The sequence below is a fragment of the Lithobates pipiens genome, unplaced genomic scaffold (assembly GCF_037356315.1).
Source record: "Lithobates pipiens isolate NorthernLeopardFrog02 unplaced genomic scaffold, aLitPip1_a1.2 Scaffold_10, whole genome shotgun sequence".
Taxonomy (NCBI): Eukaryota; Metazoa; Chordata; class Amphibia; order Anura; family Ranidae; genus Lithobates; species Lithobates pipiens.
The window spans coordinates 36613241-36637820 of record NW_027507686.1 but is presented as its reverse complement, the minus strand read 5'-3'; positions in this window follow the sequence as shown (position 1 = coordinate 36637820).

Genomic DNA, 24580 nt, shown 5'->3' with positions numbered 1-24580 from the left:
TTCTCCAGTCTCGGGGAACCCCTGCTAACAATTAGAAATCTACAACATTAGTGTGATGGTCAGTGGGAAGATTGGTACTTACTTGTGGTCATTGGCAAGAATTACCTCCTTACAGATAGCTAAAAAGATCAATGGTGTTGGTGGGAACATATCCAAGAGGTAGAAATGGCCCAATGCTAAAGGAACCCCTAGCAACCTCTGGAGGAACCCTGGTTGAGAATCACTGGTCCAAACAGTAAAATTGAAAGCTGCTATAGATAAGCAACAAACCTGTAGCCTCCTAATGGGTCGATTTCCCCTCCTACTTGTTGGCACACTCTGGGTTTTTTCTCTGAATATTCAATGGAATGTTGGTTTTTACACCATAATGAATTCTAAACAATAATGGATATTATTTCATTTAGATTGCTGGGTGCATAAATACACTATATTACCAAAAGTATTGGGACTCCTGCCTTTACACACACACATGAACTGGCATCCCAGTCTCAGTCCGTACAGTTTATTATTGAGTTGGCCCACCCTTTGCAGCTATAATAACTTCAAATCTTCTGGCAAGGCTGTCCACAAGGTTTAGGAGTATGTCTATGTGAATGTTTGGCCATTCTTCCAGAAGCGCATTTGTGAGGTCAGGTACTAATGTGGATTAGAATGCCTGGCTTGCAGACTCCGCTCTATTTCATCCCAAAGATGTTTTATTGGGTTGAGGTCAAACTCGCTAATCAAAGTCTTTATGGACCTTGCTTTGTGCACTGGTCCAAATCATTTGGTGGAGGGAGAATAAGGTGTTGGGTTGTTTTTCAGGGGTTGGGCTTGGCCCCTTGGTTCCAGTGAAGGGAACTCTTAATATGTCAGCATATCAAGACATTTTGGACAATTACATGCTCTCAAATTTGTGAGAACAGTTTAGGGATGGCTCCTTCCTGTTCCAACATGACTGCGCACCAGTGCACAAAGCAAGGACCATAAAGATACGAATGAGCGAGTTTGGGGTGGAGGAACTTGACTGGCCTGCACCTGACCTCAACCTGATAGAACACCTTTGGGATGAATTAGAGTGGAGACTGGGAGCCAGGCCTTCTTTTCCACATCAGCGCCTGACCTCACAAATGCGCCCCTCCAGCTGTTGCGAAACTACAAGTCCCATGAGGCATTGCCAGGCTGACAGGTACAAGTGTGACTCCCAGAAGCAAGGGCATGATGGGACTTGTAGTTTTGTAACAGCTGGAGGGCCACAGGTTGAGCACCCATGCTCTAGGCTATCCACTCACAGCCATGGTTCCGTGAAACCCTGGGGTTCCTCCAGAGATGGCTAGGGGTCTTTATTGAGCTGTGGCTAACTGTCCTCTCTTTGGACAGTGTTTGCATTGTTCAACTGCCAATACCACTTGCCACTGTTGACAGAGCCAACAGCATGATACCAATGATCTGTCTTTAAGTCCCATTTGACTATATATATATAGTTTTTGTATACTTTCCTATACACACTGTTTTTATAAAAAAATTATAAAGTCTGTCCAATGTGTACAAGGTCTTATATCACTGTACGTGTCCTTGTCAGCAGATTGTGTTTGCAGTCATAATAAATGCAAAATTTTAGGATTTTTTTTTTAATTTGCACTGAAATATCACATACAGAAAAACCGTAGATGCAGGTGAATAGCTCTTCAACCTGCCTAAATACGGTCTTTTTTTTTTACAGCATAATAGAAACCAAGAGAGACAGTTCATGGCAATAGTCACTGTTTTTATTCAAAAAGCAAAACTTTTAGAAAAATCTTGATAAAGAATAATACATTCATGGAAAGAACGGAACTGAGCTCCCAATTAATTTCCAGAGACATCGGACCTCCCATTGTTTGTAGATTTCAAAGGCGCCCTTCCAGCTGAAAGATCAGGATTAATTTGCTTGCACAAACCCTTCCAGATGGCCTGAACTCAAAGCACTTGAGAGATGCTGGTGAATATGTATTCACCTCTTTCATGTGTGCGCTGCTTTTTGGGTAGCATAACTGTCCAAAAATATTTTTTCTTTCATACACTTCCAAATTAAAAACAGCCGGCTATATCATCAGACATTTAATTAAAGCTCTGAGTATACAATCTGATCTTCCATAGCATGTGTTTTGTATGCAAACAGGAGGGTCACCAAGACACAGTCAGCAAAATGCAACGTTGAGGTTAAAGATCTGCTATTTATGTGGATGGAAAGAGGAAAGTCTAAAGTTCTTGCCAAGCTCTTATTTTGTATAAAGAATAATTCTGGCTTAGATACGGTTAAATTTAAAGCTGAACTTCAGGCAAATAGCTAAATACACAGAAGAATGGCATATATGATAAAGTTACCATTCGACTCTATTCCCCAGACACAGTCCTCATTTTGAGGGGTCTGTCCCTGGGATACGAGCAGGGCTGGATTAACGTAGGGGCTATTGGAGCTGCAGCTCCAGGCCCCTACCTTGATATAGGCCCAGCCACCCAAAAAGAACACACTGCTCATGAAAAGCAATGGGCCAACAGAGTTCTTCCCTGACGGGCCTTGCATTCCGCATGCACCACCTGGGCAGGGTGGTGGGATTGATAATGGGCGCCGCATGAGCAGTCCTAACGGGAAGCCTGGGGCACGCCAGTGCAGGGCTCTTGCAGAATTCTGGGGCCTCCATAGTGTTAGGCCCTCTCGGCTGCACTCTTTCAGCTCAGAGTGCACACCAATGCACGGCCCTTATGGCAACCTGGCAAGTCAGATGCCAGGCTTCCCTAGTTGGCATGCACCCTTTACAGTCTGGGCGCATGCCAACACGGACTCTTAGAAACGCAGAAGGGTGCCCAGTAAAAGGTCCACCAAAATCCTCAGCACTAAGCACATGATGCTCTTAATCCAGCCCTGGATACGAGCATCCCCGGCATGTCCTCTGGTGTACATGTAAACTTAGGATGGATGCCTCGGCCAGCCAAAAATGGCACTGCTGGACTCTGTGGCCAGCTAAGGATGCACAACAATACTTGCACTGTGGGCTGGTTTTCTTTTTCTGGCTTTTAGCTAAGGAATCAAGAATCTCTATCTTGGGGTTGCCCAGGCACCTGTGCAGGGTCATTTTTACAGTGCACTGCCCTGTGGCTGGAAATAGGCCTCATGCATTGCTTCTAGGATTTTCCTTCCACACGCAGCCTTTTCACTGGCCATGGAGAGCTGTCAGATCGTTTGTGACATGTTATTCCATTCCTGTATATCTGTGAGTGCATTTTTTTCCATTATCTTTATTATATAGTTTATAATTGTAATGCATGAAGGTGATACATTAACGGGCTTCCACAGGGGGGGATTACACGGGGGGGGGGGTTACATTAGGGGGATTACACTAGGAGGGAATTACACTGTTACACTTGGAAAATTACTCTGGGGGGGATTTAGATTTGGGGATTACACTGGGCTTCACCGTCTAAAATGTCTTATCCCGTGTACACACAACCATGTTTTTTTTCCGTCAGAATAAACGTTTTTTTCCGATGGAGTTCTGACAGAGTTCCGCTGAAACGGACTTGCCTACACACGATCACACCAAAGTCCAATTGTTTAGAACGCAGAGATGTACAACACGTATGAGTGGACTAGAAAAAGGAAGCTAAATAGCCAGTAGCCAATAGCTGCCCTTGCGCCGTTTTTGGTCCGTCGGAACAGCATACAGACAAACGGTTTTCCCGGTAGGAATTGATTCCGTCGGAAAGATTTAAAACATGTTCTATTTCTAGGTCTGTCAGAATTTTCGAAAAAAAAAAGTCTGCTGAAGCCCACACACAATGGGAATATCTGATGAAATGATTCCGTCTGACTTTTTCTGCCGGAAAGTCCGACCGCGTGTACACGGCATGAGTCTATTTTTTGTCCCAGTCCAGGCCTGAGTGATACCATTAAGAAGGAAGTGATATCCGACCGTGATGGTGTCACCCCCATCTGTGGCAGTGCATGGAATGGCGCTCTGGCATAAACCACGACATTTACAGGGGCTAAAGTAATAGACAAAAGTATCCCTGTGCTATCAAAAATCTATTAAGCCTCAATTAGGGTTGCAGCCAAACACCAACAGAGGTATAAGCCCTACCACTGAAACATATAGCAACAAATCAAATAAATGGTGTTGCGCTCCCTTAAACTAAATAATATTAATCCATGAAATGCTAACCAATAAAAACATAAATTATCTGTGCATAAATTCTGATTCCCGTGATAAATCGTGATCAGTGATCAAAGTGACTAGTGCAACAAAGCATTCCAAACGAATATATATATATGTAAAGAAATAGAAACCACATATATAAAATCGCATAGACCAAAGTAAAAATCGCATAAAATCACCCAGTGATAGTGATAAATACCAATAAATAGATTTTCTTACTCGGTGTAAATAGAAACACATAAAATCGCATAAATAGAAAAGAAATCGCATATACCCATAAAGTGATAAATGCAAATAAATAAAGTATCACACAAAGTGTGTATAAAGCAAAATTAAATAGTGAAACATTCAGTGCGAACAAATGTAGAAGTCTCTCAAACTGCAAACAAAAATAAAAATAAAAAAGTGGCAAAAAAATCCGAAAAGTGCTTCTCGTAGTAGCAGGTGCAATACAACGTAAACTGTGCACACTCTGGTGTCTCTTCAGTGTCCCGCAGTTAACATATAGGGTGGCCCCTTACCTTACTGCTGTAAGGCAAACAGCATAAAGAGACCAAGGTCTCAGATGGTGACAGCGGTGTACCCTTAGTTCCAAGCTAGGAGGACTTCTGCCCACATTAAGGCAGGATCTCACAGAGAAGGAAACAGGAGGGCTCCAAATGGTGAAGTATGTATACACTTTTATTACAAAACTCAAACAAATGGAAAGGTACTCACAAACAAATCAGTTTAAAAACGCCAGATAGCAGTTTAAAATGTTCCTTTTCGTCTCTCAGATGTGGCTTCCTGTAGGATGGCCAGAGACACTTGTGTACATCGCTAGACAGAGAGGGGGCTCAGGTAAGTATCAGGGGGTGCTGGGTCGGCTGCTGCACAGAGAAGGATTTTTATCTTAATGCATAGAATGCATTAAGATAAAAAAACCTTCTGAGTTTACAACCCCTTTAATACATTCTCTGCATTAAGGTAAAAAAAACTTTCATGGTCAGCTCCCCCCAACCCAAGCCACCCCTAAATACTTATCTGAGTCTGATCTCAAGCCTAAGATGTGCCTAAGAGCAGCGGTGATGCTCTCTCTCTCTCTCTCCTCATTGGCTCCCACTGCTGTCCATTAAATCCTGTGAGCTGGGGGTGGGGGCAAGCCACACTGTGTGTGCCTATAGACATACACAGCCCAGCAGGGCATCAAGCCCTCATGTCTTCTGCCCTAGCAAGCTGGCTTCCTATGAGGTTTCCCAAAAAAGGGGAGCCGAGAGTGTGGGGGACCCTAGAAGAGGAGAAGTGTGGCAGTTCTCTGCAAAACAAATGCATACAACAGGTAAGTATAACATGTTTCTTATATAAAGAAAAAAATTCAAGCTGATGGAGCCTATTTCTCGACTACACAAAAACAACAAAATACTACTGAGAAAGAAAGGACTTTACCAGATGGGTTAATGACAAATTTATAGAATAAAATCCACAGAATTAAACCACCTCATCAGCTGTTTGTGATATTTTGACGACTGCCAAACGCATCGGCATATAATACAAATCCATATTACGGTACAAGTCTTAATACTCAGGCAATGCTCCTAATTGCAGAACAAAATAGATTTTTAATAAGGGCCCTTGGGAGTCTGAACAACTGAAAAACTATCCTATTTTTAAATCGGAAACATGGTTACACTGAAATGAAATTGGTTCATAGGTGCTTTGTAATATCTCTGTGTCTTGTTATTGGAAACAATTACAAATCTTTTCGTTTGCATACATTTCTTACGGTAAAACGTGGCATACCGTTACAATGCACCGGGAATGTGAATAACTTTAGATGCTGCAACAAATGCAAATACACAATGTTAAAGCTGAACGCTAGGCAAAAGAGGGGGAGATTTAGGAATTGGGACTTTAAATGAGGCATACATATGGTAATATGGACCCCCATCCCTGAATCAATTACATTTGAAAGGGGAATTGGGACTTTATATGAGGCGGGTGGCGAATAGAAAAATGAATACATACGTGGTACGCCAATGAGTTTGTTTCACACAGAGGGTATAAAATCGAACTCAGTATGAAATACATTTAGGCCACCAATTATGTCAATGGAAGTAAAGTACAGTTCATAAATACATACAATAAATTGTAAAATTACATATTCTAAACAGTTCATGCAATTATAATCTTAGCAGCACATTCCAGTTGCCAATGAAGGAGTATATACTCTGTCGGAAAATGACAATTGTAACAAGGATAGTGATTATATGCAATGATGATGGATTAAAACGTGTCAACGTGTTTCGTGTATACACACTTCATCAGGAACAGATGCATCAGTTGGTCTGTAAGAGATGTAAATAAACAGATACTGGTAAGTTCTGGTAAAAACCCCAGCATCAAGGGAAGGGAAATGGAAAGGTCATGAAATAGTTACGTACATGGGACTGGAGAGCAGGAGTATGTAATGCTGCAACTGGGGGGGAACTGCTAGGGTAAGTCATCTGTCACAGGAGCTGAGGAGACTAGACCACGCACGTGGCAGAGGCTCAAACACAAGATCCCCAGGAAGTTAGGTTCTCTGTGTGGTGTAAGTGGTAATGCCGAGTGGGGCTCTGAGGGAGTCTGTGAATAAATGTTATACTGTGAAGAGCTATCATATAATAATGATAGTGTAAACCAAGTGAGAACTAATGCCGTGTACGCACGACCGGACTTTTCGACGGACTAGGTCCGACGGAATTAATCCGTCGGATATTACGATTGTGTATGAGCCTCCAAAAGTCAGACGGACCTAGAAATAAAACATGTTTCAAATCTTTTCGACGGACTCGAGGCGTTGTACCCAAACAATATTGATGTCCTTTTTTTTTCCCCACAAATAGAGCTTTCTCTTTCTGGTGGCATTTGATCACCTCTGCGGTTTTTATGTTTTGCGCTATAAACAAAAAAAGAGCGCCAATTTTGAAAAAAAAGCAATATTTTCTACTTTTTGCTATAATAAATATCCCCCAAAAATATATAAAAAAACTTTTTTTTTCCTCAAATTTAGACCGATATGTATTCTACATATTTTTGGTAAAAAAATTGCAATAAGCGTATATTGATTGGTTTGCGCAAAAGTTATAGCATCTAAAAAATAGGGGATAGTTTTATGGCATTTTTATTATTCATTTTTTTTTATTAGTAATGGCGGTGATCTGTGTTTTTTATTGTGACTGTGACATTATGGCAGACACATCGGACACTTTTGACACTCTTTTGGGACCATTGTCATTTATACAACAATCAGTGCTATAAAAATGAGCTGATTTCTGTGTAAATGACATTGGCAGTGAAGGGGTTAAACACTAGGGGGCGATGAAGGGGCTAAGTGTGTCCTAGGGAGTGATTCTAACTGTGGGGGGGGGGGGGTGGGCTACTACTCACATGACAGCGATCAATGCTGCCGGTGACAGGAAGCAGTGATCTCTGTCATGTCACTAGGCAGAACTGAGAAATACATAGGCATCTCCCCATTCTGTGGCTCCGTGACATGATCGCCGGGACACTGGCGGACATCGAGTCTGCTGTTCCTGTGGGCATGGTCACGCTGTATGCACCCCACCAATTAAAGGGGACGTACAGGTACGCCAATTTGCCCACCGCTGCCATTGTGCCGACGTATATCGGCGTGCAGCAGTCGGCAAGTGGTTAAAGTGGATATAAACCCACCACTCACCCAGTATAAACTAATGTTGAAAGAAAAAGAGAGGGTTTGTTGGGACTTTATATGAAGCACAGCTGAGGGTATTGAATAAGCAATCACATGTTTATGGATTCAAAACAATTATACATAAAATGATGAAATAAGATAAGCAAGATTAGTTGCCTCGGCCTCTACATGTTTTTTATACATTTTTCTACCCTCTTTTTACTTTTTCAATAAAATTATTGTTTGAATCTTTAAAAAACCTCTAGTTACTGTACGTGCCTTAAAAGTCCACCACTAGGGGTTATTTCTTTGTTTATGGCGCAAAAAATAAAAACCGCAGAGGTGATCAAATAGCACCAAAAGAAAGCTCTATTTATGGGAAAAAAAAGGACGTAAATTTTGTTTGGGAGCCACGTCTTGTGTAATAGTCAGTGAAAGCGACGCAGTGCCGAATCGCAAAAAGTGCTCTGGTCAGGAAGGGGGTAAATTCTTCCGGGGCTGAAGCAGTTAAGCGTTAATATTTTTTTTATATATTACATAAACCGCAAGCACAGATCCTATCTAAGAAAACATTTTTTCCCAGGGAGTCAGGTTAAGATGGAACAAATGGCCACGCTTTTCATGCCCCTGCAGACTTGGATCTCTTACCTTCTAGGGCTATCTTGCCAAATAATTCAGGTGTTTTCTAATCCCCAATTCAGCTCCAGCTGCTCACCATGTCAGACGGTGTTTGCGTTGTGTATTAAATTCTGATTCAATTTGTACAAAGCATTTTGCTGTATGATTCAGTTCCTATCTAGTGATTCTAAAATTATTTTTAAATAAAATGATGTTAAATAATAAGTATGAAGAATGGTTTGGATCATTTATTCATGCAAATGTTCATTGAAGGTGTTCATGGTTCCTTAAATTACCAGTGACTAATTAGACACATTTCGGAAAATGATCAAAATTCTGCGCTGAAATATATTGGCTGAAGCACTCACAGTGACAAGATATACAAAACTAGTGAGGTATGACATTATACCTTAATGGGCTTATTTAAAGTACACCTGTCATTATATTATACTGCTTAACTGCAATTAGAAATGAAATGCAGTCATATTTCTGAATCTCTTCTTAAAGGGTAAGTCCTAAAACGGATATTTCGATTAGAAGTAGAGATGTTGGAGAGCTGAACCGTCTGACAGCTTTTTATATCTCTTGGGTACTCTGTTGGTGAGATCTCTGGGCTTACTGGGCCTGGTCATTCAACGGGTTCCTACTCTCTCTGCTGGATGTATTTATATGATGCAAAATATATCAGGGAAAGCTGGAACGTTCAGAGGTGAGCAGAGATTCAAAAATCTCCAAGGAGGGCATGAACAGATTAGCTGCTTTCCAACCGTATACTGTATATATCTATGGTGACTAGGAGCAGGGCCGCTGATAGAAATCACAGCCTACCTGACGGGGCCCCCCTTCAGCTCCACCCTTGGTCCCTCCTTTAGCCCCACCCCTGGCCCTTCCCCAGATGCCATATTGTGCTGCAGACAGTGGCACCAATGCCATGCTACCCATCAATGCCATATTGTGCTGCAGACAGTACCACCCATGCCGCCGATGGCTTGGCACTGTCTGCAGCACAATATGGCATTGGCGGCATGGGTGACACTGTCTGCAGCACATTATGGCATTTGTGGCATGGGTGGCACTGTCTACAGCACAATATGGCATTGGTGGTATGGGTGGCACTGTCTGCAGCACAATATGGCATTGGCGGCATGGGTGGCACGGTCTCTGCAGGCAGCACATGATACCTGCAGACAGTGTCACCCATGCCACTAATGCCATAATGTGGTGCAGACAGTGCCACCCATGCCATATTGTGCTGTAGACAGTGCCACCCATGCTGCCAATGGCATAATGGCATTGGTGGCACTGTCTCTGCAGGCAGCACATGCGTTATGGCATTAGCGTCATGGATGGCACTGTCTGCAGCACATTATGGCATTGGCTGCATGGGTGGCACTGTCTCTGCAGGCAGCACATGCGTTATGGCCCATAATGCATGTGCTGCCTGCTGAGACCATGCCACCCATGACGCCAATGCCATATTCTGCTGTAACAGTGCCACCCATGCCGCATGCGTTATTGCCCATAACGCATGTGCTACCTGCAGACAGTGCCACCCATGCTGCCAATGGCATAATGTAAAGATGCTGCTGCAGTAGTAGTAGTAGATCTTGAATCCACCCCCCCAAGCAAGCACACACCTGTGTTCTGTGTTAGCCGGGCCCCAGGAGTCACTTCCTCCTTGATCCTGTTGCTGGTTGCTGTCTGGACTGGAGTGCGAGTGTCCACAAACTATTCCAGTCAGATGCCAGATCAAGCTGCTTCTTTTTTTTCTTCCGCTACCGCCGCTCGTCTCTCTGCTTTTTCTCTGGCCGAGTGAAGAACAGAGCAGAAGGGGAGGCAATATAGAGGACGCGCTGGCCGGAACTTGAGCCAGCATGAGGAGCGGGCGCGGAGAGGACATTCTTCCGTGTCCGAAATAGAAAAAATAGTCCCTCCCCCTGCCTATTGAGCTATCGGCATAAAAAAAAAAAAAAAAAAATGTAAAAAGAACGGCAAGGGGTGGGGAGTGTTCAGTTGGTTTGGTGTACTCAGACAGATAGTGTTCAGTCAAGGTGGCTGGGGGGATTTTTTTTTTTTTAACATTAATTAGGTCTCTGTTCAGGTTGCCCGGGCCCCCCTGCTGGCCGGGCCCAGTACAACAGGGCCAGTTGTACTGGCCTATCAGCGGCCCTGGCTAGGCGGCTCTCCTGCACAGGATCACGTACCTAGCATATGATCCTGCACTTTTGGGTCAGTGGCGCGCACGCACATCACTGGTGACCAGTAATGAGACGTGAGGTCCGTCGTGACCCGCCGATCATTCGGAACACAAGCAGCATGGTGGTCTGCCTATGTAAACAAGGTAGATTGCTGTTCTGTCAGTAGGGATGATCGGGTGGAAACAAAACAAAACTCCCCCCTCTCTCCTGCCACATTAAATATCCAAAATGTCCGTCCATCTTCTCCATATCTTTTCAAAGTTCCCTGGGCAGCCTCTATGTAAAATTATATACTTTTCCTTAACTAATGTTTCCCTTATTTGTGTCTTCTATTCCGCTATGGTAGGTGGGCTTGATGATATCCACTTTTGACCTATGAGCTTACGCGCCTGAAATAAGATCCTAGTTAATGATATCCTGTATTCCCCTGGGATATCCCACTCATCTAGGATACCCAAGAGGCAGTTTTCCAGATCAGGAGACATCCTGGTCCCAAAAGCACTATTAACCTTTGATATCACTTCATGCCAATAGTGATGGAGCTTGAGACATCTCCATAACATATGGATTAAGTTTGCCGGACTTCCTTTACATATAGGGCATTGGGCTCTATCTCTACATTTCCATTTAAATTATTTCTCTGGTGCATATTTTTAGCACTGATCACTGTATTAGTGTCACTGGTTCCCAAAAAAGTGTCACAAGCAGTGGCGGCTGGTGTTTGTTTTTGGGGGGGCAGCAAACAGACCCCCCCGGTTGGTCAGCTGGCGGCGGTGGCAACCCCCCCCGGTGGACAGTTGGAAACATCAAAGCCCCACACTCTAGGAAGCGGGTGGGCAGCATGTCATCCAACAATAGACTCGCCTGACCTTCCAGCCAATCGAGAAACAAATATCAGACTCATGCTTCCTGATTGGCAGAGAGATGATTTAGTGTTAGAAAAGCAAATATTCATTTGCTTTTCTAACACACCTGGGTGGGCTTCGAGCGCAATGCTCTGTGCCACAAGTCTACCCTATTTTGAAGCCTATTAGAGCCACTGGAAAGGGGTCGGATGCATTAATAGGGGGTGGCCGCGGCAGCCATGGAATGATTCATGCTATGGTGTAGATAGAGGGGGCGGCGCCCCTGCGCCCTTAATGGACGGGCAGCCCCTGGTCAAAAGTGTCACTTAGTGTCCAATTTGTCTGCCACAATATCGCAGTCCTGCTATAAGTCGTCGATCGCTACCATTACTAATAAAGAAACTAAAATAAATAAAAATTCCATGCTTATTAGACTGTGAGTGAAGACTGTGCCTGTATCTCGGGATAGAAAGTAGAAAATAAGGGTCCGTTTTTGGAGCTGTACAGTTTCTATGATTGTAGGTAGGAACAGACTTGGGATTTTTGACAGGGAGATCTAATTTGTACTTTTAACTTTAATTTTTTATAATTGTAGGCAGGTATAGTTTTTTGCTGCCCCAGTCGGGAGGGTTAGTGTTAAATATGTTCCCGGTTCTTTTTTGACCAGCTTTCCAGATTCGAGCATGTAGATGTGATGGGTGGGACAGCCTCTTGCAGGAGAAGCTTGCTATTAGAGGCAATAGACAAGGAGGAGAAGCCCAGAGCGCCGGAGGGGGACCCAAGAAGAAAAGGATCTGGGCTGCTCTAAACCACTAAACAGAGCAGGTAAGTATAACATGTTTTTTTTATTTTTTTGAAGGCGAAACTTTAATACCACTTTAAGTAAAGGTACCCCATGTGTAAGGTAGTGACCCAACCAAAGTGCCTAGCGTAGCCCATAAGAATCCACCACGGGGCAACCTTCTCCTGTGACCCTCGCTTGGCGCCCAACAAGGAGGAAAGCATGAAGGACATGGCTACCACCCCACGACTCCTGCCCTACTACATGTTGAAGACAGGGTCTCTTTAATAAGACCTGAAGGTATAGGCTGGCACGCTTGAACTTAAAGCGGAGTTCCACCCTAAAAAATGTTTTTCCTTTAAAAGACCCATTTTAACCTATAAACAAACATTTGGAGGAAAAGTTTTTTTTATACTTACCCAAATCTCCCTGTTGCTATGTAGTCCTCATAATCTGCCACTTCCTCCCTCGCCTGTGCTCCTGGGAAATGATGTGTTATTATTTCCCAGGAGTCTGTGGGCAGTACTGTGATTATGCCATAACAACGGGGCGGGACCTTCCTCCATCACCGCCCGCTATTATGGCAACTTTAGAAACAATTGGCGCTACGGCTGGTGAATCGCGCATGCGCTAGATCGAGAGGTGCATGCTGGTTGCTCAGCATGCACCTCTCCAAAGCTATTCCAGAAAGCAATCTTGATTGGGCTTCACAAGCATGATGGAAACAGCCACAAACGCAGGCATACAATTTTACAGTAAGATTTTTATATTTTTGAACAATCGATCATGATCATTGTATTTTTTTTTTTTTTTATTTCATTAGCAATAATGCTAGGATCAAAAAAAAAAAAGATTTTTCCGCTGGAGTCCAGCTTTAATTTTCAACAGCAGTTAAAGCAGCATAACATAATGACAGGTGTTATTTGAAGCAAACCTGCCAAGAATGAGGCAAGATCATGGGACTTTCAAGCAGACGGAAGAAATTTAGTGAACTCTTTTACTTTTTAGATTCATGCTGTCATTATAGAGTAATTAGCAGTGGAAAAAGAGTGGTTTTGGCACTTCCAATTTAAATCTACGAACTTTACATCAGAATACCGCATAGAGTCAGGATCTCTCGACACTGCTCAATGCCTGGACAGTGGAGATAATTATTAAAAATGGCCAGAGGCAGACTGAATTTATTATTAGATTTTAACATGGATCTAGACACAGACAGACAGGAAAAACATGATAAGTTATCTAATTACTTCTGCAAGTCCAGGCTCTCTTTTCTTGGTCACACATTCCCTTTACCAAAGCAGTGCAAACAATCATGATTCAGAAAGAACATTAACCCGTGCCAGCCAATCAGGTGTCACTTTCATGAATCCAGATTAGTTAGAACAATGAATGATGAGCTGCGATTAGTTGGTTCAGAGTACGGCGCTTTGCACATTTCTCTTTGCATTATTTGATAAGGCCGACTGTTCTAGTTGTACAGAATTATTGTTATATTATGTCAGATTAAAAAAAAGAATCACTTAATTAACAAGCCCACATTACTTTCTTATATCATTTGCAATTCAACGGTAAGATTTTTTCACGTAGTTTTCACTATAAAGCAATTACTTATGATTAAAAGGTGACATTTTGCACATAGTATAAAAATCTCTTTAGAAAAAAAATCTAATAATTACAACTTTCATTTTTATTTTTTTTTTGATCTCTCTGAATGCAGCTTTTTACTTCAGCCAACATCCATGTACCTTGTGACATGTTGATTCATATTTTTGAGCAGTGTTCAAGGACATAAAAAATAAAAAATGAAGCCAAACCTGCATTCGGATATGAGCTTATTGGTATAATTTGCACACATGTAGCGCTACCCTACAAGGGGCTGCTGGATCTTAGAATGGGTTCTTTCTCTAATCAGTACAGGGCAGCCAGGCACATAGCTGTCATCCATCCACTCTTGCTCAATAAACAGTCTAGGGGTGTCTTTTCGTAAATGTATTGTTGGCATAGGCATGCGCACAGGGTGTGCCAAGTGCTCCTGGGCGCACAAGGTGTGCCAAGTGCTCCTGGACACAACCTAATTTATACTGTGTGGTGCAGATTCACCACCCCCCCCCCCCCCCAGTTTAAACCCCTGATATTTCACCAAAGCCTAAGGCCGCGTACACACGGGTGGATTGTCTGCCCAACTAAGTTCGGCAGACAATCCGACAGACAGTCCGTTCAAAATTTGAATGAACGGACTTGACCACACACGATGAGCAGACAGTCCGCTGAAAGCGTGCGTGATGACGTGTACAGCACGTACGACGGGACTAGAAAAACGACGTCCTATACACTGCAATGCAACCTTCGGCCGTGTAAACGCTTTCTGAGCATGCGCCATACTTAGTCCGTCCAACTTGCCTACACACGAGCGGACTGTCCGCTGAAACCAAGTTTGGACGGACAAAACCAAGTTTGAACGGACTGTCTTACGGAAATTCCGTAAGACTTTGTTCGTCAGATTGTCCGCTGAAAAAGTCCGCTGAAGCCCACACACGAGCGGATTGTCTGCTGAAACACGGTTCAGCGGACTAAGTTGGACAGACAATCCGCCCGTGTGTACGCGACCTAACTCTAACTCTAATGCCCTGTACACATGGTCAGACTTTCCGACGGAAAATGTGCGATCTGATCGTGTTGTCGGAAAATCCGATCGTGTGTGGGCTCCATCTGACTTTTTCCGTTGGAAATTCCGACACACAAAGTTTGAGAGCAGAATCTAAAATTTTCCGACAACAAAATCCGATTGTTTAAATTCTGAACGTGTGTGTTTGTCTGACGGACAAATTGGCACACATGCTCAGAATAAATTACCAGATGAAAAGCTATTGGCTACTGGCCCGTTTATAGTCCCGTCATACGTGTTCTACATCACCGCGTTCAGAACGATTGGATTTTCCGGCAACTTTGTGCGACCGTGTGTATGCAAGACAAGTTTGAGCCAACATCCATCTGAAAAAATCCAATGGACTTTGTTGTCGGAATGTCCGACCACGTGTATGGGGCATAACTCAAAGCAAAGCTCTAACGGGGCTCCTAAAAAAACTTGTAAAAAAAAGAATTAAAAAATAAAATTGTAAAAAATAAAATAATAAAAATAAAAACTACTGACACCATCTACTGCACTACTGACACCAATCTTTGTCCTACTGACACCGTCCACTGCTCTACTGACACTGTCAGTATAAATACACGTTCACACACACACATACACTATAATACCTAAAGTATCGGAACACCTGCTTTTACATGCACATGAACTTTAATGACATCTTAGTCTGTAGGGTTCAATTTTGAGTTGGCTCATCCTTTGCAGCTATAACCGCTTCAACTCTTCTGTGAGGGCTGCCCAAAAGGTTTAGGAGTGTGTTTATGGAAATTTTTGACCATTCTTCCAGAAGTGCATTTTAAGGTCAGGCATTGGTGTGAACGAAAAAGCCTGGCTCGCAGTCTCCGCTCTAGTTCATCCCAAAGGTGTTCTATCGGATTGAGGTCAGGACTCTGTGGAGGCCAGTCAAGTTCCTCCACCCTAAACTCACTCATTCATGTCTTTATGGACCTTGCTTTGTGCAATGGTGCGCAGTCATGTTGAAACAGGAAGGGGCTATCCTAAAACATCTCCCACAAAGTTGAAATTGTCCAAAATGTCTTGGTATGCAGACACCTTTAGAGTTCCCTTCACCGAAACTAAGGGGCCAACCCCACACTAAAATCCCCCCTCCACCAAATGATTTGGACCGGTGCACGAAGCAAGACTCAACAGAACACCTTTGGGATGAATTACAGCGAAGACTGCGGGCCAGGCCTTCTTATCCACATCAGTGGATAAAAAGGTGTCCAGGGCCTACGAAATTACTCACGTGCATGCCACCTGGGTAGGATCGTAGACTGGGCAATTTACGGGGAAGCCAAGGAGTGGGTCCAATTGGAGAACTTGTTCTCAAACCTACCTATCAAGACTTTACCCTGGATCCTTCCTTCTCACATACCTAAAACGGCAAGGGAACACCCCCTCGTAGAAGCCACTCTATGCAGCTTCAGGGAGGCTTGCAAAAAATTCCATCTGTCATCAAACCCGGAACCACTCACACCTATACGCATGAATCCCCCTTTCACTCCGGGAATGTCTAACCACTTCTTAGAGACTAAATGTCCTATAAGGACATACAAGCCCATCACTTTTACAAAGATGGAGACTTGCTAGACCGCAAAGCCCTCCCCACTACTCTAGATAGAGAGCCCCTACCAAGCTGGACATATTTTCAAATATGCCACTTCCTTAGAGCGACAAATCTAGAGGAAGCCCTTTCGCGCCAGATGACCCCGTTCGTGACTCTCTGCTCCCAATCCACCCCTCAACAACACCTGATTTCGATACACTCTATTCTATTTCTGCCAACCTCCCCGAAAGAAGGGAGAGCTTATCAGGCTTGGGAGAGGGAATTACAGACGGAATTCTCAGAGGCAAGTTGGGAAAGAATCCTAACGATTGCACACAAAGGTTCCCTAAACGTTAATACGCAAGAGAATAACTACAAAACCCTATCCAGGTGGTATCGAACACCTGAATTATTACACAAATTCAACGCAGAGGTGTCAGACAAATGCTAGAGGTGTTTGAATGAAATAGGGACATTTATACACATATGGTGGTCATGCCCAATAATCCAGATCTTCTGGGCCCAGGTCCATGAAATCACCTCCCAAGTCACGAACTGCCAAATAGAGTTCACACCGGCCCGGCTCATTCTCCATCACTCTTCCACTCCAGCACACTCCTACAGAAAATCCCTGGGACTACACATGTTAAACGCAGCCAAGCTTTGCATCCCAGTGCACTGGAGATCCAGGGACGCACCAACCATGTCTGAACGGCTGAGTAGAGTGGGAAAGATAGTGGAAATGGAGGAACTTATCCATATTGCACGAGACTCACCCCACAGATACTGTGAGCCAGGCCTTCTCCTCTTCTCCGACATCAGTGTCTGACCTCCAAATGTGCTTCTGGAAGAATGGTCAAACATTCTCATAAACACACTCCTAAACCTTGTGGACGGCCTCCCCAGAAGAGTTGAAGCTGTTATAGCTGCAAAGGGTGGGCCAAGTCAATATTGAACCCTACGGACTAAGACTGGGATGTCATTAATGTTCATGTGCTTGTAAAGGCAGGTGTCCCAATACTTTTGTTAATATAGTGTATGTGTTTGAGTTTTGAGGTGCACACCCTAATGCAATAGGCTGTGCACACCTATGATTGCTGGTAAAACTTGGGTAGAGGACCTGGGAGTGAAGCAGGTTACTCCAAAATGGAACAGGATGCTAATGGAAGACACTTCTCTCTTGTTATTAGTAAAAGTAGTCACCAAAGTGATAGTGATCAGCTAGGACATTCTATACGGGCACAGCTGGGGACCATGCACCAAAAAAAATGTAGAGTTATAGGATGCGGGTGTTATGTCCACATATGAACAGCTATGCTCATATGGCCCACGTGCAAAAGTAGTCATATAATTTTTTTTATTTTTTTTTTAAAGCAGTCACATACACTCTATGTAATCATGCTAGTGACCCCTAGAAACAGCCCTGCAAGGAGTTCTGTTTCTAGTATTCTCCTGTACGTTGGGCATGCCAAATGATGCAGAACCTGCTATGTAAAGATTTCTGAGTCAATATGGACGCCCAAATCTTGTGGAATTTCCGCATCCAATAGTCCATGCAGGCCTCCCCAAGATGGCTGCCTGGAGATCATAAAGGGGACAGAATAGTCCTCTATGGTCTCCTGCCTGCTTGAAGGAACGTTCTGCTGTTGGCAGATGTACTGCAGCCAATCACCTGCCTAGAAGCCTGTGACTGGACAGTGAAAGGAGAAGCATCACACCGACGAACTCATCTTTCTGTCATTCTGCTCTCTCCTCCATCGGCATGCTCCTTACACTGCAGCAAAACTGGCTCCTTGTTCTGCTTTTTCTTTTTTTTTTTTCTGCAATTTTAAACCTGTATTAAACTTTGTGTTAATTTTTTATATCTATTTCATAACTATAGCTATGTGTTTGCCCTCTTTTGTACCAGTAAAGTCCAACCATACCCTTTTTTCGAGTCTTGACCTTGACCCTTTGGCTCCCACCAACGCTTTAAGGGGTTGTGAATTCTGGCAGGCGGGGTTTGCAACCATGTGATTGCCGAGATTGGCTTTCATGACAGTCACATGATCGGAAAGTAAATATCGGGAGCTTCTTGTGAGCCAGCGATAACTGTGCCCTGAGCGCGCTTTTGGCACAGCTCTATCGGCACTAATGCACGCAAATATGTGGCCGCCAAGAGGCCACATATTCACGTGCATTCAGCGCCTAGGGGTTAAATTATGTATTATTGATTACAGAGCTGAATTAATGTGTGCCTTTTATGTCTGCCTGGAGTTTAGCTTTAAGAAGCACTGTCTGTGCTTTTCACAAATGCCATTATTAATCCCTATAGCAGGGTTGCAGGTAAGTTAAACTGCAGCATGCAGAATTTTGAACATGCACTGCACCAAAGAGCTCCGGGCGATGTCCATGAGAACAATAGCACAGCCTTCTTTTTATATTTAGATGCATATTCTTTTTTTACAAACCAGAAAACTGGGCATTGAAAGATTATTTCTGATTGGTCGCTGTGTGTTATTGTACTTTTCAGCATACTGTCTCTCATTCTGCTTCCAGTGGCCGGTGTGCTATCACATAACGTCCCCCATCGGATAGTGTCCGCTGTGTACTGCGCATGCACAGTACACAGGACAACAACATTCTGAAAATAGCCGAAGATGAACAGCGCCTGCGCTGTGACCAGGTTCTAGCCCTACCATCCAAGTAGTCATAGAGTTAGAACAGAAAGAGCCGAGCACAGCGAGGCCATGCCTGAAGTGTGGCGAGCGGCCCTCTAATATGTGCAGCCCTATGTCCACTTGGATGGTGGGGCTTGCACCTCGACTCACGGCGCAGGCACCGTTCATCTTCAGAGATTTTCAGGATCTCCTTCTGCTCCGTGCTGCGCCTGCGCAGTACGGGGCGGACACTTTTAGATGGCCGGACGCTATATGTCAGAACACCGGCAACATTTTAAAAGGCAAACAAATAAAATTGTGCTCTAAAAAAAAAAAAAAATTAATGAATGGACCGCCACACCATAAGCTGTAATTACAGCTGGAGAAGATTTCAGAACAATATGAATTTATGCAATAGAGGCATTCACAGGTGAGAAAGGATTATCATATGGTCTGGCTGGCTTATAATGATGAATCATCTACAGACATGGAACAGTGCCATCCAGTGGGCACAAAAACTGTAGGACGTCTGCAAGATATTCTGAGACAAATTGGATTTGAGCTAAGCAAGTATCACACAGATGTGGCTGTATAGTTGATGGAGCCAAAAGCGATATTCTGTGTGCCAGGCATGTATGATTTCATAGAAATATTGCTTTAAACACCTCGCATCGGATGCAAAGATTTGCGATGTGTTAAAACAGTTGTAAAGCAACGACATCAACAATCAAAGATACTCAGCTAAGGCATGGCTGAATGTGAAAATGGTTTCCATTTTCATAGTAAAGAATTAAAGGGGGTTGTAAAGGTTAATTTTTTATTTTTTTTAAATAACAAAAACATGTTATACTTACCTCCACTGTGCAGCTCGTTTTGCACAGAGTGGCCCCCGATCCTCCTGTTCTGGGGTCCCACGGCTGTCTCGGCTCCTCCCCGCAATAGCTAACCCCCTCGGGAAGCTGTCTCCCAAAGGGGGTTACCTTGCGGGCGTGCACCCGTCTCATACACTCTCCGTCCATAGACACAGAGTGTATGCCTTGGTCCCACCCCCCGGCGGTCGCGTCATTGGATTTGAGTGACAGCAGCAGGAGCAAATGGCTGCTCTTCTATCAATCTATCCAATCAACGCTGAGATTCCATGGAGAAGAGGACGCCGGGGATGAGCCGAACAGATAAAGGGGCTTAGGTAAGTAAAACTGAGTGGCTGGGGGGCCCATCATTGGTAGGTGTTTTTTCACCTTAATGCATAGGATGCATTAAGGTGAAAAAACACGCACCTTTACAACCCCTTTAAGGGTAATTTTTTCTTATTAAACGTTATTAACAGTCATGTGCCCTTTTGCTATCTTCTAGCTTCTCTGGCTCAAGTGGTGTGCAGTGAGACCCCTCATAAGTGCATCACGTTCAGGGTTGTCACCAGGGCCGGATCTAAGGGGTGCTGGGGTGGCCCGTGCTCCCCAGATTTTAGTTGCACCCACCCAGATCTCTGAGCGTGCATCCACTGAACCATGAGCCAGTCTCACTGGGGGCAATTGATGTATGGGACTCTGATGTGATGCAGACAGTTGATGCAAGGAGGCACTCTGATTGGGACAATCCATTATACGGGGATGCTGTGATGGGGATACCCAAGGTAAGAGGGCACTCTGATGGGGACAGTTGATGTAAAGGGGCACTATGAAGGGTTCAGGTTATGTATGGGGGCACTCTGATGTGGACACCTGATTTATGGGGGCACCTACTCTAATGGGGGCACCCCATGCAGAGGGGCACCTCATGTAAGGAGGAACCTGATGTAAGAGGGCACTCTGATGGGGGCACCTGATGTAAGATGGCACTCTGGGGGCACCTGATGGAAAGGGAACTCTGATGGGGATCTTGATGTAAGGTGGCATTCTGCTGGGGACTCTGGTGTAAGGGGGTGCTCTGATGGGGACCCTGATATAAAGGGGGACTCTGGGGAGGACACCTGATATAAGGAGGCACCACTTACCAGCTATGCTGAAAAAACAAATGGCACTGTCTAACACTTTACGTTAAGAACAAATCTTTGCATTGCACACATTTGCAAATATATGTGGAAGTCACATTGCCTAGTCAAAGCTCGTCTGTAAAGTGCAGTCCTAACTATTAGTTTTGAGAGTCTCCAAGTTGGAGCATATATAGCAGTGGATAATTGAAGGGCACATATGCCTGGAGGGAGCCCATTCCTCATTAAAGGCGCAGGGACACATTAGAAGCCCAGCAAGGGCACAATGGCAGCTAAATGTTGTCATCCTGTAAAAAGAAGTGCCATGTAAAAAAGTATAAAAAGTTTAATGAGGTTATTTAAAAAAAAAAAAAAAAAAAAAAGCTACAGAAATATTAAACGCTATTGAGGTTACAGGGTAAATGTGCTGCATTGTATAAAAATTTTACGTTTTGGTTTACATATTCTGAAAAGCTGTCTTAAAAAGATTCTATAGTCTTTACATTTCTTTTGTAATTATATATGCACATGGGGCAGGCGTACAGTATATTCTCATTTGTAGACACTTGTTTCAATGAGTGGGTCTCATTTTACATTAAGATGACTTCACTTCCCGGTCCCCTACTGCGCATAAAAGAGTCGGGCTGTGCAATCCGGATGGTCCCTGTTGTCTCTGGGACCCGTGTATTTCCCAGCACACAGCTGGGGGGGAGAGCCGTAGACTCCCGCGGGAGTCTATGCCTGAAAGTGGGTGCATATACCTGTCTTATACAGGTATCTGCACCCCCATCCCGCCAAATGTGACACCGGAGGGGGGGATGGTTCTGAAAAGCGGAGGTTCAATTTTTTGTGTGAACCTCCACTTTAAGTACATATGTTTCTGGTTTAGTTCAGTCTAGTTATCTGGTTTAGTTCAGTGCAATGCTTGCTCAGTATTTGTTTTCCATGGTACCTTTTAGAAGTTGGGTTGCTGACACATTTGTATGCAGAGTTCTAGAGTACGTGGTGGCATTGCTTGTAAAAATTCCTTGGTGTCCTGCAGTCTGAGATCAGGAGACTGTCTATGGCAATTTATTCTGTTACGTTGCCTTGCAAAAAGCCACCTCTTCCTCAAAAACTGCGAAGGAGAAGGGCAATGTGGACAACTGTTGGGCCTGGAAGAGTTAGCCCTTGTACACACGGTCGGACATTCCGACAACCAAATCCGTCGGATTTTGTCCGACGGAGTTTGTCCGAAACTGTTGCATACACACGGTCGGACAAAGTTGTCGGAAAATCCGATTGTTCAGAACGTGATGACGTTATTTCGTTATGACGGGACTATGTTCAGGCTAGTTTAGGCTAGTAGCTAATAGCTTTGATGTAGGAATTTGATCTGAGCATGCGTGGCACTTTGTCCGATCGGAATTCTCTACACATGATCGGAGTATGTCCGATCGGAGCATTTTGTCGGAAAATTTTACCAACAAGTTTGAAAATTTGGTCTGTTGGATATTCCGACGGAAACAGTCCGTTGGAGACCACACACAGTCGGAATATCCGACAAAACGCTCCGATCGGACACATTCAATCTCTGACCGTGTGTACAAGGGCTAAGGCCTGTGGACCATAAACATGTAACTTTTGTGTGACACTGCATAACCCCTATAGTGTTGCTTTTGGGCTAACAGCAGATACAAAGTTTGCAAAAATATCTGCTTGTGAGAATGGCAACCCTTCTCTGGACAGGAAGTAGGTTCCTGAGAAAGAAATTGATTTATCAAAAGTAACTGTTGTATCTGATATTGCAAACCAAGCGAGTGTTGTGGACGGGGCCGGGACAAGGGTTGGGCAGGAGGGACAGCTGCCCTGGGCACTGTGGTATCATGTGAGGTGCAGGGGGCACCACAAGGAGATGGGGGATTTGTGTTGGGAGGGAGAATTTGGGGGGGCAGCAGGAGGTAAGAATTGTTCTAGGAGGGAAATGTGGGGAGGTGAGCTAAGAGTGGTGATTGGGGCAGTGTTGCCAATCTACCAGATTTATTTACAAATTTACTGACACAACACCCAAAATTTCCTGGCACAGCCAAGTTTTTACTGGCATTTCCAAAAGTTACAAAATTACAGTTTTAAGTGCAAATTTTAGCTCCCGACCTGGCCTGCTCCTGTCCTGCAGATCCACACACGAGGCTCTGGCCGCTCTGCTCGGCTCCGTTGCACCATGACATCACAGGACACGCTCGGGCACCGCCTCCACCAGAGCTGCCCAAACAAACTGTAGCAGGGACTCGGATGGTCTCAGCCGGCTCTTGACCGAGCCGAACATCACAGCCATATTTTTTACTGGCAACTTTTTCCTTTTACTGGCAATGGAAAATATCGGCTGCCAGTAAAAATACTGACGGTTGGCAAAACTGGATTGGGGGTGGGTGGGAGGTTGTTGTGTTGAGAGGAGGGGTGGGGCAAAAGGAATTGTGCTAGGAGGGGGGGGTTTGGGCAGTTTGTGCTAGAAAAGGTAATATGGTGGGGGGAGGAGGGGATTTGTGCTAGGAGGGAATTTTTTGTGGAATATTAAAATATTACTTTTGGATAGACTGGTCTTCTAAAACACACAAGAAACACATGTATGGTTTATTTTACTTGTGGAACCATTTATCCTTTCCAAACATATTTACTCTGGAATTGCTGGTAAAGCTAGTTTTTTGGAACACAATGGTGAGAACTGCACCACACCGAAAACAGGAGTATAGAGCTGTGTCTATGAATCTGGTGCAGTAGATCATACCTAGAGTGTAGAAATGTAAATGGGCCCCTTGTACTATCTCAGGAATATAGAATTAACACTTACAGATACGTGACAGCTTTAGAACTGGGATGATGCTCGGTCTTTTCGAGATTTACTTTTGGAAGCTCACTCAGGCTGTATTTATACATGCAAGGAGGATCCGCTTTGAAAGGTTAGCTCATCATTTCCAATGCATCTTAAATGTAACCCTGTCAGATGTGAGCTGTTTGGAGTAAGCTCCCCGCTGAGACCATTTTAGTCAGGCTTCAGACAGAAAATTAAAGCTCTGCTGAAAGCCGAATTTTTACTTTGTTATTTAAAACCCACTACAGGCTGAACCAAAAAAAGCAGAGACCTCTGAAGAGGATCACAGGTTGAAGGCACACTGAGGTCCTTGTGGAGCAGAGCCAGACAGGAAAACGCAGCATGGTGCATTTGTAATGCGTTCGACTGGACCAGAATCTAAGTTAGCTGGAAAGTGAGAATTTCGAAAGCTGACAGCTGCCATAAGTCATATAACTGCTGCGCAGGGCCGAAATCTGTCCCTAGAGTCGGCAGGCACACAAGTTTTGGTGCCCAAGACAACATCTATCTTCTAGGAGAGGGATCTCCAAACTTTCTAAGCAAAGGGCCAGTTTACTGTCCTTCAGACTATGGGAGGTACAAGTAGAAAATACCCCAGCATCAATGGAAGTAAACAATTCCTCAGGCTTGGT